Source organism: Chrysochloris asiatica, unplaced genomic scaffold (genome assembly GCF_000296735.1).
Source record: "Chrysochloris asiatica unplaced genomic scaffold, ChrAsi1.0 scaffold00011, whole genome shotgun sequence".
Classification (NCBI taxonomy): domain Eukaryota; kingdom Metazoa; phylum Chordata; class Mammalia; order Afrosoricida; family Chrysochloridae; genus Chrysochloris; species Chrysochloris asiatica.
The window spans coordinates 20,893,034-20,908,284 of NW_006408529.1; the positions used below are offsets into that span (position 1 = coordinate 20,893,034).

The 15,251-nt window shown below is 37.0% G+C and overlaps 1 pseudogene; it reads right to left on the bottom strand.

The window, feature by feature from the left end:
- Positions 1-231: 231 nt before the first annotated feature.
- On the bottom strand, positions 232-12,332 carry LOC102813594 (annotated as a pseudogene).
- Positions 12,333-15,251: the final 2,919 nt, after the last annotated feature.

A 15,251-nucleotide genomic window follows, 5' to 3' on the forward strand; every position in this document is an offset into this window, starting at 1 on the left:
CCCTCTTATCATAATGTTACAATGAATATCTTGTAACGCATATTTGTATATTTGTCCAATTCCTAGAAGTAGACTTGTGGGATCAAACCAAATGTATTTAAATAATTGTTTTTCTAGGTAGCCCTATAAAAGAGTGCCTATTTCCCACAACTTTGCCAATAAGAAATTTTAAACATTTGCAAATTAAAAATTTATGTCTTTTTGTTGTTCATGTATTTTATTCATACACAATTACTTGCTTTCTGGTTTGTTGAAGCAATAAGTCAGACAACGCTTCCCACAGTAGTGTCTATCAAAGTGACTGGCCATAAAAACTTCTAAACCATATTCATCTGAAGGACATTCCTGACGAAGGCTACTAATTTAGACATTATCGTCCACCTGATCTTAGAACAGCCAACTTAACCTTTCTTTTATGTGTATTCTTCTTGGGAAGAGTGTAAGACTTCTTTCTCTTAGCACCACCAGGAAGTCTCAACACAGATGAAGCAGGGACTCCTTTTGAATGTTATAGTCAGACAAGGTAAGTCCATCTTCCAGTTGCTTGCCAGCAGAGATCATTGTCCACTGATCAGGAGGAATCCCTTCCTTACCCTGGAACTTGGCTGTTACGTTTTCTATTGTATCCCAGGGTTAAACCTCGAGAGTGATGGTCTTCCCGTTAAAGTTTTTATAAAAATCTATATCCTGGTTTTATGAAAATCCACAGATGGCGGATCCAAAAGGAAGAGTGCTGCACTGGCTGGCTTACAGGGTTTCCTGGTGTTCCCCCCTCACCCCAAATTTACATTCTTAATGTTTAAATTTTTATTCCATTCATTATTGTTGTTAAGTCATTTCTGATCGATAGCGACCCTGTTTAGGGCTTCTGAGAAGCAGCTGGTGAGCTTGAACCGCCGACCTTGAAGTATAAGCGGCTTTGCAGTCTAATGCATTAGCCTATAGCTCTACACGAGGACTAAACATACATGTATATTTACTGTCGACTTTTATCTCTTTAAATGCCTTTTAATGTTTTAAATCATCTTTCTATTATACTATTTGTGTTTCAGTTTCCATTACTGCAAATAATATTAATGCTTTGTCATATATACTGCAGAACATTGTCCCTAGTTTGCAATTTGTCTTTAAGTTTATTAAGTTTTAAACATGTCGACCTTTTTTTACAGTATTTAGGACTTACGTTAGAAAAACCTTTCCTATTCCAAAATTATAAAACTATTTTTTCTGTACTCTCTTCCACAGTGTTAGATTAATTTGTTTGTACTTACGTCTTTAATCCATCTAGAATTTATTATTGAGTTTTGAGGTAAGTTATATTTTATTCCTAAATGTATAGTCAACTGTCCCTAACCATTTATTGAATACTTTATTTTCTGTATCTGGTTAGGAGTCCCCATCTCATTATTTTTCTTATGAATACTTTTTATAGGCTCTGTTCACACATTTATTATTCCATATGCATTTCAGAACCATTGTGTTGTGTTCCAAGAAAATCCTGAAGAGAATATATTTGGAATCATTTTAGATTAGGTGAGAATTGGCATTCAGAAGATACTGTGTTTCATTTAGGAATATAGTGCAACTTTCCATATTCAAGGTCCTAAAGGAAACTTCATTACTAACTTCTTTAAAAGTCTTTCACGTTTCTTATAAATGCCTATGTATTTTATAATTTTGAGGGTTTTTATCTTTACTAACTTTAATGGTTTTTAATCTTTACTCACGAGTCCTGCAGGATAAGCACTGGATGAGCTCTGGTAGCGTAGTGGTTATGAATTGGGCTACCAACTGCAAGATCAGCAGTTCAAAACTACCAGCTGTCCCATGGGAGAAAGATGAGGCTTTCTGCTCCCATAAAGATTTGCAGCCTCAGAAACCCTGTACAGGGTCGCTATGAGTTGGAACTGACTCCACGACACATAACTGACTCCACGACACATAACTGACTCCACTACCACTAACCATAAGGTTGGTGGTTCAAGCCCACTAACTGCTCCATGAAAATTCTATACAGGGTTGCTATGAGTTGGTATCCACTTGACAGAACTTAACAACAATAACATCTTTCCTAAATGAAATCATGTTTGCTATTTCATTTTTTTTTTTTATTTAGTTATTGCTAATGTGACCTCTGAAAAATGCTTTGGATCTTTGCATGTGTACATACACACATACACACAAACCCATACATACATGTCATGTAAAAAATTCTAATGTCAAAATGTAAACCATATGGATTAAATACTTGATTTGATTATGTTTCTGAACGCTATGATTCAGCAATTTCCCTTCTAGGTATATCCCTAAGACCAAAGAAGGCTTGGTAGCACAACAGTTTAGTGCTCAGCTGCTCATCCATTGACTTGTGGCTCAAGAGGAGGTAAAGAATGCTTTCAGCCAAATTGAACTATCTACCTGATTAAAAAGGTCACTGGGTAGTTCGAATGGTTTGTGCTTGACTATTAATGTGAAAGTTGGAGGTTCAAATCCATACAGCTATTTCATGCTCACATACAGACTACAGCCTAGAAAACTCTACAGAGTCGTTCGATTCTGTCACATGGGTTTGCTATGAGTCCAAATCAATTTGGTGGCACCTAATAGCAACACCATCACCCAAGAACAATCAATGCATGTGCCCCCCAAAATATGTAGGAAAGAATATTTATAGCGGTTTCATTCACAACAGTCCAAATGCCTACCAACAGGAGTATAGATAAATAAATTATGGTTTATTTGTATGATGAGATACTACATAACAATATAATAAAATCACCACTCATACAAGAAATAACATGGATAAATTTTATGACCGTTTTCTTAAGCAAAGGAAATGTGGCACAAAAGAGTATATACTGTAGCATTCCATTTACATTAAGTTCAAGAACAGGCAAAACTAATCTTGTGTAATAAAAATCACAATAGTGGGTATTTCCAGGGAGTTGGGGAATTGTTAAGGAAGGATCGATTTAGGTGGTCATATTTAATGCACCAGACTGTAAAGCCATTTGAACTGTAAGGTCAGTGGTTCAAGCTCACCAGCTGCCCCTCGGAAACCCTGTACAGAGTCACTATGGGTCGGAATTGACTCAATGGCACTTAACAACAACAACAACATAGGTATGGAGACCTGGTGTGGGGCTGTGTGTTAATGTGCCAGACTGCAAAGTCATTTGAAGTGTAAGGTTAGTGGTTCAAGCTCACCAGCCACTCCTCGGAAGCTGTATAAGAAACAACCCAAAATATTTCAATGTACAAAATACAGGGTCACTATGGGTCAGAACCAACTTGATGGCACTTAACAACAACAACAATATGAGAAGTATAAATGATTTCTGGTGATGCAGTGGGTAAGCGCTCAGATGCAATGGTTGTTAACAGAAAGATTGGCAATTAAAACCCACCGTTGCTCCTTGGGAGAAAATGTGGCAATCTTCTTCCATATTAATTACAGCCTAGGAAACTCTCTGGGGGTAGTTCTACTATGTTCAATGAGTCAGAATTCACCCAAATGGTAACAAGCATATAAATATGTAAAACTTAATTGAGTTGTACATTTAAGATTTGTTCACTTCACTCAATATATACCCTTTAAAAATAATAATAATAATAAGCTACTTAATAGGATGGTGCATATCCAGTCACTAAAATAAAAATAAAAAACAATAACTACACACACACACTCAACAAAAAAAAAAAAAAAAAAAAAAGCAAGTATTTGTCACAGGTCTCACAAGCTAAAAGTTACAGCATCACATTTTACACCCTACAATAACTGAATATCATTTTATATCAATCTTTTTCTTTCTCTGTTTCTCAACACCATCTTTAAATGGACTACAAAAATTGCCATCTAATAGGATGCTTCTGCTCCTGTATAGAATAAAACCCAGGAAACCCATGGGCTAGCATAACTTTGAATCAACCTAATGTCACACAACAGCAACAACAGCAACAACAGCCACAACTGGGTATTGGACACATAAAATGTACCCAGTTTGGCTGATAAATAATCTGAGCTGTGTCTCTGCAGAAGGGACTGGATTAGACACATTCTCTCTCTCTAGGCCTGGGATCCTGGCCTGGCACAGGCCATTGGATCTTTCTCATCAACGTTTTAACAGTCATTTTGCATAATAGACTTCACCAAATTGGGCTTGTTCCCTTAACTCTTCTAAAGTGAGCAAGTAGGAAAACATTTTAATGCATGGTTTTCTTATCACTGACCACAGATTCTTTATCATGCTAAAGTGATTTTACCCTGCTCTGCAAATATGCCAAAATATTTAATATCTCTATTTATTTAGCACTTCTATTTGAAATGCATTTTATCGGGCCCTCCATCCCTAGTGACAGAACTACATCTGACTGAAAGCAGGCTGTGCTGTCTAACCTATGGATATATCAGCAAAAATGATGAACAACCAAATTGGAATTAGTCATAACCTGAAGGAAACTGTCAATTCTAAAATGTATTTATGATAAATCAATAGGAAATACCCATATAGCGGTTAGAGTGTTTTACTTTTATATTGACACAGAAAGATGGTTATATAAAATTATAAAGTGTAACCAGCAAGATATGAAGTACTAAATTTCCAAATTTTAAATAATTTCCAATATAAAAAATATATATATTTATGAAGAAAAAGATTTAAAGGAAAAATATTAAAAGCAATAATTTATCTTGAAGTAATAGAATTTGAATTAATCTAAATTTCCCATACAAATTAGTATTAACACTCTTTAAAAATGAAAACAGCATATTCAAGTCTATCAGGGTTTTTTTCAACCAGATATTTTTAAAATATCTGAATTAATATTCAATTCTGAATTAATTAGTATTTCCTGAAAAATCCATCGCTATCACATTAAGCAAATCAGAAACCCCAAAGTTAAGATTTGACTTATTCAACATTCAGCTTCTATTGGTAGAGATTCTGAAAAAGGTCAAATGTAAGTTGTCAAATATATGGATATCACCAGAAACTGTTAAATGTGAGTCTTTGGTGGGAATGTTATTCAAAGGAATAATCACCAATTACAAAATTCAGAAGAAGGGCTATGCAAAAACATTAATTAATGGGAAAGAAAATCACTCATAAAAGTAAGAGTTTTTTTTAGAATTTCCTAGAATTTGAAGACGTTTCAAAACATAATTCAAAACACAGAAGCTACAAAAAATTAAACTACATGGCAAAAACTACAAGTAACAAAGACAACAAATAACTTGGGGGAAATCTGCAACTAATATAATAGACAAAAGACTAAAATTTTAATACAGAGAGACTTTTTACAGATCAAAATCATTTTCTATCCCATACCTTTTTATTCAATACCTAACATATGCGGATCATTGGACTGTGTGTTGGGACATACTTTATCTTTTAGGTATATATACTCCAATGGGAGAAGGCCATCCTTCCATATGATATGGCCAAGTAAAGGAGTCTGCAATTTATGACTATAATTTTTTATGTAAAACTATGTATCACAAAAAAGATAAAATCAAGTATGGACCTTCCTGATAGACAAAGAGTTCTTTCTCTATCACTCTCTGAAAATAGTTCTTAAATTTCTTACTTACAATATCCTCATCCTTCTATAGATGAAACATGTTCTCTGTAAATCTTGACTTTAAAGTATAAAGGCACCCAGGCAGAAGAAGGGGAAATAATCTGGTATCAATTGGGTATCAATCATTAGTTCCCTATTCCTGAGAATGGACTATTGTTGTCAAATGCCATCCAGTTGGTTTTGACTCATCGTGACCCTCTAAGTGTAGCGTTTCCAAAGGGTGGCTGATGGGTTTGAACCACCAACATTTTGGTTAGCAGTCTAGTGCTTATCCTAAATTGCCACATACAGTACACATAAAATAATAGGGTGGCTGATTCTGTCTGAAGCACAACTCTATATGTTCTTTAATGGTTTTCTTCAAGTGAAAAAGAAGGCTTTCTTTGTCAGACATACATGTCTACCATTGAGAAGAACATTCAGGTTGAAATGAAAATTTGGTATAGTAGTTCTTGATTTTAAAGGATCTTTACTCATAACCTTCCTTGGTTTCTTCCCCACTGATTATCACTTAGAATAATAACCATTTTTCAAGAACAAACTGAAGCAGCACTGGAAGCACTCACTAGTCTATGCCAAAAAATCTCAAAGAAAGCTACCTGGCCAACTGACTATACAAGATCTGTTTTGTTGTTGTTAAGTGCCATCAAGACGATTATGACTAATAGTGACACTATATGTTGTTTCCAAGGAGCAGCTGGTGCATTTGAATCATTGACTTTGTGGTTTGCAGTCCAATGCTTATTCTACAGCACCATGCCAGCAAGAGATCCATTATTTGTATCCATTCCAAGATATTTGTCCCAACAGAATGTAGAAAGTATCGAACAATATCATTAATATCATATGCAGGTAAATTTTTTGTGAAGATATTTCAAAAAGTGTTGCAACAGTACATTAACCACCAGAAACTCAAGTTCGATTCAGTAGAAGACATGGAATATCATTGTTGATGTCATATGGACCTTGGCTGAAAGTAGAGAATACCAGAAAAATGTTTACTTGTGTTTTATTGACTATGCAAAAGTATTAGACAGAATAATAACCAATTATGGATAGCACTGCAAAGAATGGGAATTCCAGAACACTTAATTATGCTCATGTGGAATCCGTACATAGACCAAGAGGCAGTCAGTCATTCAAACAGAACAAGGGAACACTGTCATTTAAGAGCAGGAAAGAGTTGTGTGCCAGAGTTGTATCCTTTCACCACACCTACTCTATTTGTATGCTGAGGAAATCATCAGAGAAGCTGAACTATATGAAGAAGAACATGGCATCAGGACTGGAGGAAGGCTCATTAATAACCTATGATATGCAAATGATACAAACTTGCTTGCTAAAACAAAGAGGGCTTGAGGCACTTGTTGATGAAGATCAAAGAAGACAACCTTCAGTATGGATTATTACTCAATGTAAAGGGAACAAAAATTCTCACAACTGAACTAATAAACCACCTCATAATAAACAGAGTAAAGATTGATGTTGTTAAGGATTTCATTTTCTTTGGATCTGCAATCAATGCTCATGGAAACAGCAAACAAGAAATCAAAAAACCGTGTTACATTGGGCAAATCTGCTACACTAGACCTCTTTAAAGTGGAAAAGAGCAAAAATATCAATTTGAAGACTAAAGTGCACCTGACCCAAGCCATGATATTTGCAATCACTTCATATTCACGTGAAAACCTATCAGATAATGAATAGGAAGACCAGAAAAGAATTGATGCATTTGAATTGTGGTGTTGGTGAAGAATGTAGAAAGTACCATGTATGCCAGGACAAAAAAATCTGTCTTGGAAGAGGTACAGCTAGAATGCTCTTTAAAAGCCAGGATGGTGTGACTTCATCTCTCATACTTTAGACATGTTATCAGGAGGGATCAGTCCCTGAAGAAGGATATCATGCTTGGTAGAGTGGAGGGTCAGTGAAAAGAGGAAGAGCTGAATGGACACAGTGGCAGCAACTATGGTCTCAAATATAACTACTATGAGGTGGTGCATGACCAGGCAATGTTTTATTCCATTGTACGTAGGGTCCATATGAGTTGGAGCCAACTTGTTGACACCTAACCACAACCTTTCTCAAGAACATCCATTCCTAAGCCAAACTTTTCTAAGCTGAACCTTGAGAAAACTACCTTTGATTAAACACTGGTTCCTACTAAATATCCCATGGCTTTTTTTTTTTTTTTTCCTCTTTTTTAAATCCTCCAAAATCATGTTTATAGGTCATTCTATCTGCTTAGAATGGGCTCATCATTTCCATACATTTTGCTTACTGATAATTTGTTAATTCTGCCCTTTATGGTGGAAGAAGCAAGTACTACAGAGTAGAGAGCTGAGTGTTCTCAGACTATCCTTATCTCAGCTTCTCCTTGTACAATTATATCCCAAGGCCACCAGCTGCCAGAGCGGTTTTCCTTAAATAGAATCACAAAGGTCCATCGTGGGTCAAAAATGAGCAGACCACAGAAAAACTCCCCTCGGCTTTTTTTCTGTTTGTGACTCTATAGTTTTTTTCTTGTTAGAAGTTTATTTGAATATTTACAAGTGAAAATGTTGCTTTTTATTGGTTATTGAGTTGGTTTTGATTCATGGAGACCCCACACACAAGGTTTTTGATTCATGGAAATACTGCCCAGTTTTGCACCATCCCCCATAATCCATTACAGATCAGATCATTGTAATCCATAGAGCTTTCATTGGCTGATTTTTGGAAACACATCACCAGGCCTTTCTTCCTATTCCATCTTAATCTTGAAGCGGTGCTGAAACTTGTTCATCATGATAGCAAGAAGCATGCCTCCACTGACAGATGGGTGGTGCTATTTCTCCTGGAAAACAATAGGAAGATCTGGCAGTAAAGGCTACCTTATTTATATCTCACAATTAATCACTTGCAGTGGAAAGATTTTCCAGTTCATGGTGTTTCCACTGTCCTGTTTCATTTATGTGTTCCTACATACCCCTCTAGAGTCCTGTTGTGGCTCTGTGGGCTAATGCATCAGACTGCAGAGTCATTTGAACTGCAAAGTCAGTGGTTCAAGCTCACCATCTGCTCCTCGGAAGCCCTATACAGGTTTGCTATGGGTTGGAATTGACACGACGGCACTTACCAGCAACAACAAACATACCCTTCTAGGATTTTAGTTCCCAGACAGGTCTAAATATGAGCTACTCTGTTTGCCCTGATAGTGCTGCAGGGTATGTACTGGACTGTGAATCACAAGATTATCCGTTCAAATCCACCAGCTTCTTCACAGGCAATGCCTGTCAGCTCCTGCAAAGATTTACAATCTCAAAACGCTATGTTATTGTTGTTAACTGCTGTTGAATTGATTTTAACTCATATGACTCTGTATAGGGTTTCTGAGGAACAGCTCATAGGTTTGAACCACCAATCTTGCAGTTAGAATTCCAGTGCTTCTCCTACAACATCCCCTCAGTAGTCCAGAAACACTATGATAAGGTTGCTATGAGTCAAAATGGACTTGATGGCAGTGAGTTTGGTTTGGGTCTGTGTGATCTACAGATAAACAGTATTGACATCACTTGTGGATTATTAGAAAAGAAAAGATTTAGGGCCCATCTCAGATATGCACAATCAAAATCTGCATTTTTAGTGAAAGCTCCCTGGTTTTAAAACAGCATTCTGGTTGTACTTCTTCCAACACAGAAGGCAGTTGTTTGAACAGAACAAGGGCACACTGAACAGTTTAAAATCAGGAAAGGTGCATGTCAGGGTTGTATTCTTACACATATTCAATCTCTATGCTGAGCAAATAATCTGAGAAGCTGAATTATATGAAGAAGAATGTGACATTAAGATTGGAGGAAGATTAATCAACAACCTGTAATATGCAGATGATACAACTTTGCTTGCTGAAAATGAAGAGGATTTAAAATACTTACTGATGAAAACCAAAGACCATAGCTTTCAGTGTGGGTTGTACCTCAATGTAAAGAAAACAAAAATCCTCACAGCCTGACAATAAATAACAAAGCGATCCATGGATACAGAAAACTCAGTCTCATCTTTTAAGCTTGGACTCCTAATTGTTGTTGTTGTTAAGTGCCATCAAGTCAATTCCAACCCATAGAAACCCTGTAGAGGGTTTCCAAGAAGCAGTTGGTGAGCTTGAACCACTGACCTTGCAGTTCAAATGACTTTGCAGTGTGACGCATCAGCCCACAGCGCCACACCAGGACTCCTAGCCTCCTAATAGATGATTCCAATTATAGTAGTGGATAGGCATTCTTCCTCTGTGCTCTGCTAATACTTTGTACATGATTCTTTAAGATTGCTATTGTCTAATTATATGGTTTTCTAGACTGTGATCTTATGAGCAGGGGAAGATCTTAACGTGATCTTATTTGTAAAGGAATCTTTGCAGATATCCTTAAATTAAGGACATCAGTATGTGATCATCCATAAATGTTCTTATCAGAGAAGATAGGTTAGAAGGTCACATTAAGAAGAAAACAGACTTGAGTTATGCAGCATAAGAGAAAGAACAACCAGAATCACCAGAAACTAGAGGCTTGGACTGGATTTCCCATAATAGCTATAGGGGGATTGTGAATCTGCTAAGATTTACTGTCTGACATTTAGCATGTGAGAGAGTAAGTTCTTGTTGTTTTAATTCACCTAGTTTGTCTAGTTGGTTATGGCATTCTTAGGAAATTAATATAGTGTTTAATATGTTGTTGTTGTGTGATATGCCGTGGAGTTGGTTCCGACTCATAGCGACCCTGTACAGGGTTTCCGAGGCTGTAAATCTTTACAGGAGCAGAAAGCCTCATCTTTCTCCCACGGAGCAGCGGGTAGTTTCGAACTGCTGACCCTGAGGTTAGCAGCTTGATTTGTAACCACTACGCTACCAGAGCTCCTTAGTGTCTAATATATTAGTTGAAAATTCTCTACTTACATAAAAATAGCTGTGAATTATAGAACACCTACTTGTCACCATATGTTTTTTAGATTCTTCTCAGATACTTTGAACAGCTAAAATGGAAGATGATTGAAAAGGAAATTTAGGGAAATTGTATATAGAAGGACTATGAAGAATGGACTCAGAAGATGAGAGTATCACAGGAGCTGTCATCCAAAGGACTTAACTACAGATGAAAGAATTCCTGGGTCATATAAATGGCTAAGAGCTACTATTAACCAAAAGATTGGTGAACTAATCTAGAGGTACCTCAGAATACATGCCTGGCAATCAGATTCTGGAAGGTCATAGCCTTGGAAACCTATGTAGTAGTGCCACTCTGCTCACAAGAAATCTCCATGAATTGAAAGCAACTTGATGGCAGCTAACAACAGATGATGACTCCTCTGTGGAAGTTAGCCACCATTTTCAGCAGCCCACCAGTACTTGCTAAAGGACTTGTGATAGCTTGAACATACATATATGCTGTTGTTAGTGGCCTCTGAGTTGGCTTCAACCTTATTATGTATGTATGTTGTTATGTACTCTTGAGTTGGTAACAACTCATAGTGACAGAGTAGAACTGTCGGATAGGATTTCCCTGGGTGTTCTGATTTGGTACTATAGCATCAGCACGGGACTGTGATCCACACGGTCGTCAGTTCAAGGTTTCCTTGGAAATCCTATATAGGGTTGCTATGAGTCAGAATTGACTCAAAGGTATTTAACAAGAGTCTTTACTTATAGGAGCAGATATCCAGGTCCTTTTCCCCACACAGCCCCTGGTCAATTTGAACTGCCTGCATTTTGATTGGATTTGAGCACTTAGCCATTGTACCCCCAGGCTCTGTATGTTTAATTTGTTGTTGTGAAGTGCTCTCAAGTTGGTTCTGACTCATAGCAACCCTGTATAAGGTTTATGAGGAATGGCTGGTAGATTTGACCTGCTGACCTTGTGATTTTAACTGATCTTCTGAGCCAGTGCTTACCTTACAGAACCACATAACAAATAAATATTGAAGTCCACCATTCCTTGATTTCACCCCAAAATTAATTATTAAATGGAATAATTCTTAGGAGTAACATCTATAGGCAGTAATGTGCTGGTAAATATTTAACAACAAGCTGGGTGTTGGGAGAGCCCTAATTTCTGGGGTTTACTTATTTCTATGGAGTGAATACATATATCATGGCTGATTTAAAGGTACTAATGCGGTGTCAAGGAGCCCTGGTGATGCTATGGGATAAACGCTGAGCTGCCAAAACTGCAAGGTCAGTAGTTCAAACTGCTTCGCATGAAATATATGAGGCTGTCTGCTCCCGTAGAGATTTACAATGGTGCAAACCCTATATAGGCTCGCTATGAGTCAGATCAGCTCAATAGCAGTAGGTTTGGTTTAATGTGATTATCAGTTTACTAGTAAAATTCCAGCATTCCAGCACACCAATGAGTACAGTGAACAAGCTCAAGAGATTCATAATGAAACAACTGTACAATTTTTAAACCTCACAATTAGATTAGAAGAGAAATCCACTGACTTGAAATGGGCAGAAACAGAATGGTACTAGAAAAGGATAAACAGTACTTTCAGCCAAATTTAACTACCTGATTAACAAGGTCTCTGCGTGGTTTAAACAATTTGTGCTTGATGACTAATAGAAATGTTGGAGGTCTGAACTCAGTGGTTCCACAGAAGAAAGTCCTGCTAATATAAAAATCACAGCCAAGAAAGCCCTATGGAGCAGTTCTATTTTACAATACACGGGGTCTCAATCACTAACAAGGAGGAGAACAAGTAATACTTACATGTGTTCCCATTTTTATGACATGGTATCACTCTATAACCCACATATAATCAGAGAAATGTGCACATTATGTTGCTTCATTTATTTCTATCTATGGTCTAGTGGGATATAAGGGGGAAGTCTCCTAAAGATTTCCAGAAATATTTTATTTCATTGGAAATGAAAACTGAAACCAGCATAATGTTCCACCCCTATGGTAAACAAGAATTCCTGGTGTGGTGCTCTGGAGGTAGGATTAGTACTGGACACTAACCGTAAGATGGGCAGTTCAAACTCACCAGCTGCTCCTTGGAAACCCTACACAGGGTCATTATGAGTCAGAACAGACTTGATGACACTTAATAAAAACATTGTTAAACACTACTAAGACGAAGCAGAGATAACTTAGTTACTGACTTCAGGCAACTTGCTCCTGGAAATAAGATTGCGATATGCTTTTCCTGGTGTGGCACTATAGGATAAGCACTAGACCTTAAGGTTGGTTTGAACTACAAGGGTTAGTGGTTCAAACTCACTAGCCACTCCTCAGAAACCCAATTCAGGGTCGCTATGAGTTGGAACTGACTCAAGAGCACACAACAACATGCAAGACAAACAGCATGCTCATCAAGGATGGAGAACTAGAGATATACTTAAGTATATCCAAACATGTACATCTACAGCAGAGGTAGGGGAATTTTTTTTTTTTTTTTTTTCCTTTAGTTGCTTTCTTACAATGACAAGTTACTCCTTCAAAAAGATTGCCAGAAAGCAAATTTAAGTTTATAAAACAAACTTATTGCAATCAGGGAAATGATGCTTTGAGAAGATTTAGTTGTTAGGTGCCAATGAGTCAGTTCCAACTCATTCCAACCCTATGCATGCCAGAATGAAACACTGCCCAATCCTGATCCATTCTCTTGTTATGTTTGAACCTACTGTTTTGCCACTGTGTCAATCCATCTCATAGGGTAGGTCTTTCTATTTTTCATTGGTCCTCCACTTTTCCAAGCATGATGTTCTCCTCCAGGGAATTATCTTTTTGAATATCTTTCCAAAGTATGAGAGGCAAAGTCTCACCATCCTCATTTCTAAGAAGAATCCAGGCTGGACTTCTTCCAAGACACATTTGTTTGTTTTCCTGGAAGCCCATGGTACTTGTGGTGTGGAAGACAGACAACAACCATCCTCCTAGAGCCACATCCTGAATTTAAAGTTCTAGCCCCTGATGTATGAAATCATAATAGAAATTTGAAAGACAAACAACATTATAAATACATTTTTGAACAGCATAAATGGCAACTATACACATGGACCTTGCCAGATGGAGTACACAGAAATTAAACTGACTACATCTGTGGGAAGAGACAGTGGAAAAGCTCAATATCATCAGCCAAAATAAGGCCGGGCTACTATGAAACAGACCATTTGTTGTTCATATGCAAGCTGAAGAAAATTAAGAGAAATCTATAATAGCTAAAATATGACCTTGAATATATGCCACTTGAATTTAGAGACCATCTCAAGAACAGATTCTATACATTAGACACTAAGACACTAATGACTGAAGACCAGAAGATTTGTGGGATGACATCAAGAACATCATACAGGAAGAAATAAAAAGGTCAGTAACAAGACAGGAGAAGAAGAAAACACCAAAATGGATGTAAGAAGAGACTCTGAAACTTGCTTTTGAACGCAGAGAAGTAAAGCAATGGAAAGAAATGATGAAGTAAAATAGCTGACCAGAAAGTTTCAGATGGCAGCTCAAGAAGACAGAGGTAAATGTTGTAATGAAATGTGCAAAGATCTTGAGTTAGAAAACCAAAAGAGAAGAACACACTTAGCATTTCTCAGGCTGAAAGAATTGAAGAAAAAAATCATGCCTCAACTTGGAATAATGAAGGATTCTATAGACAAAATATTGAATGATGCAGAAAGCATCATTTCATCAAAGGAGATGAAAGGAATAGTCACTGCACCAAAAATAATTGGTTGATGCTCATCCACTTCAAGAGGTACCATATGAGCAACAGCCAATGGTAGTGAAAGAAGAAGTCCAAGCTGCACTGAAGGTACTGTCCAAAATCAGGCTCCTCCAATTAATGGCATACAAACTGAAATGTGTAAACAAACTGATACTGTGCTGGAGGTGCTCATTTGTCTATGCTAAGAAATTTGAAGAGAGCTACCTAATTGGAAAAGGTCTATATTTGTGTCCATTTCAAAGAGAGGTGACCCAACAGAATGTGGAAATCATTGAACAATATCATTAGTATCACATGCCAGTTTACTTTTGCTAAAGACCATTCAAAATGGTAATAGCAGTACATTAACAGAGAGCTATCAGAAATTCTAACCAGATCTAGAAGAGGATGCAGAATTTAGAATGTCATTGCTGATATCAGATGAATCTTGGCCAAATGCAGAGAATACCAAAAAGTTGTTTACTTGTGCCTTATGGACTATGCAAATGCATTTGGCTGTATGGATCATGACAAACTATGGCTAACCTTGCAATGAATAAGTATTCCAGAACACTTCATTGTGCGCTTGTACATGAGGAACCTGTACATAGAAAAAGAGGCAGTCATTAAATTTAAATTCAACACCATTCCTTTTTACCCTTATAATATCCATGTGCCTACAGGGAAACCCAGTTAATACCACTATTATTCAAATTTATGCACCAACCACTAAAGCCAATAAAGTTGAAATAGAAGAATTCTACCAACTTCTTCAATCTGAAATCAATCAAACATGCAATCAAGATGTATTGCTCATTACTGGTGATTGGAATGCAAACGTAGAGAGCAAACAGGAGGGACCAGTAGTTGGAAAATTTGGACTTGGTGATAGAAATGATGCTGGAGAACGAATGATAGATTTCTGCAAGACAAATTATTTGTTTATTTCAAATACCTTTTTTAGACAGCATAAGAGACGACTATAC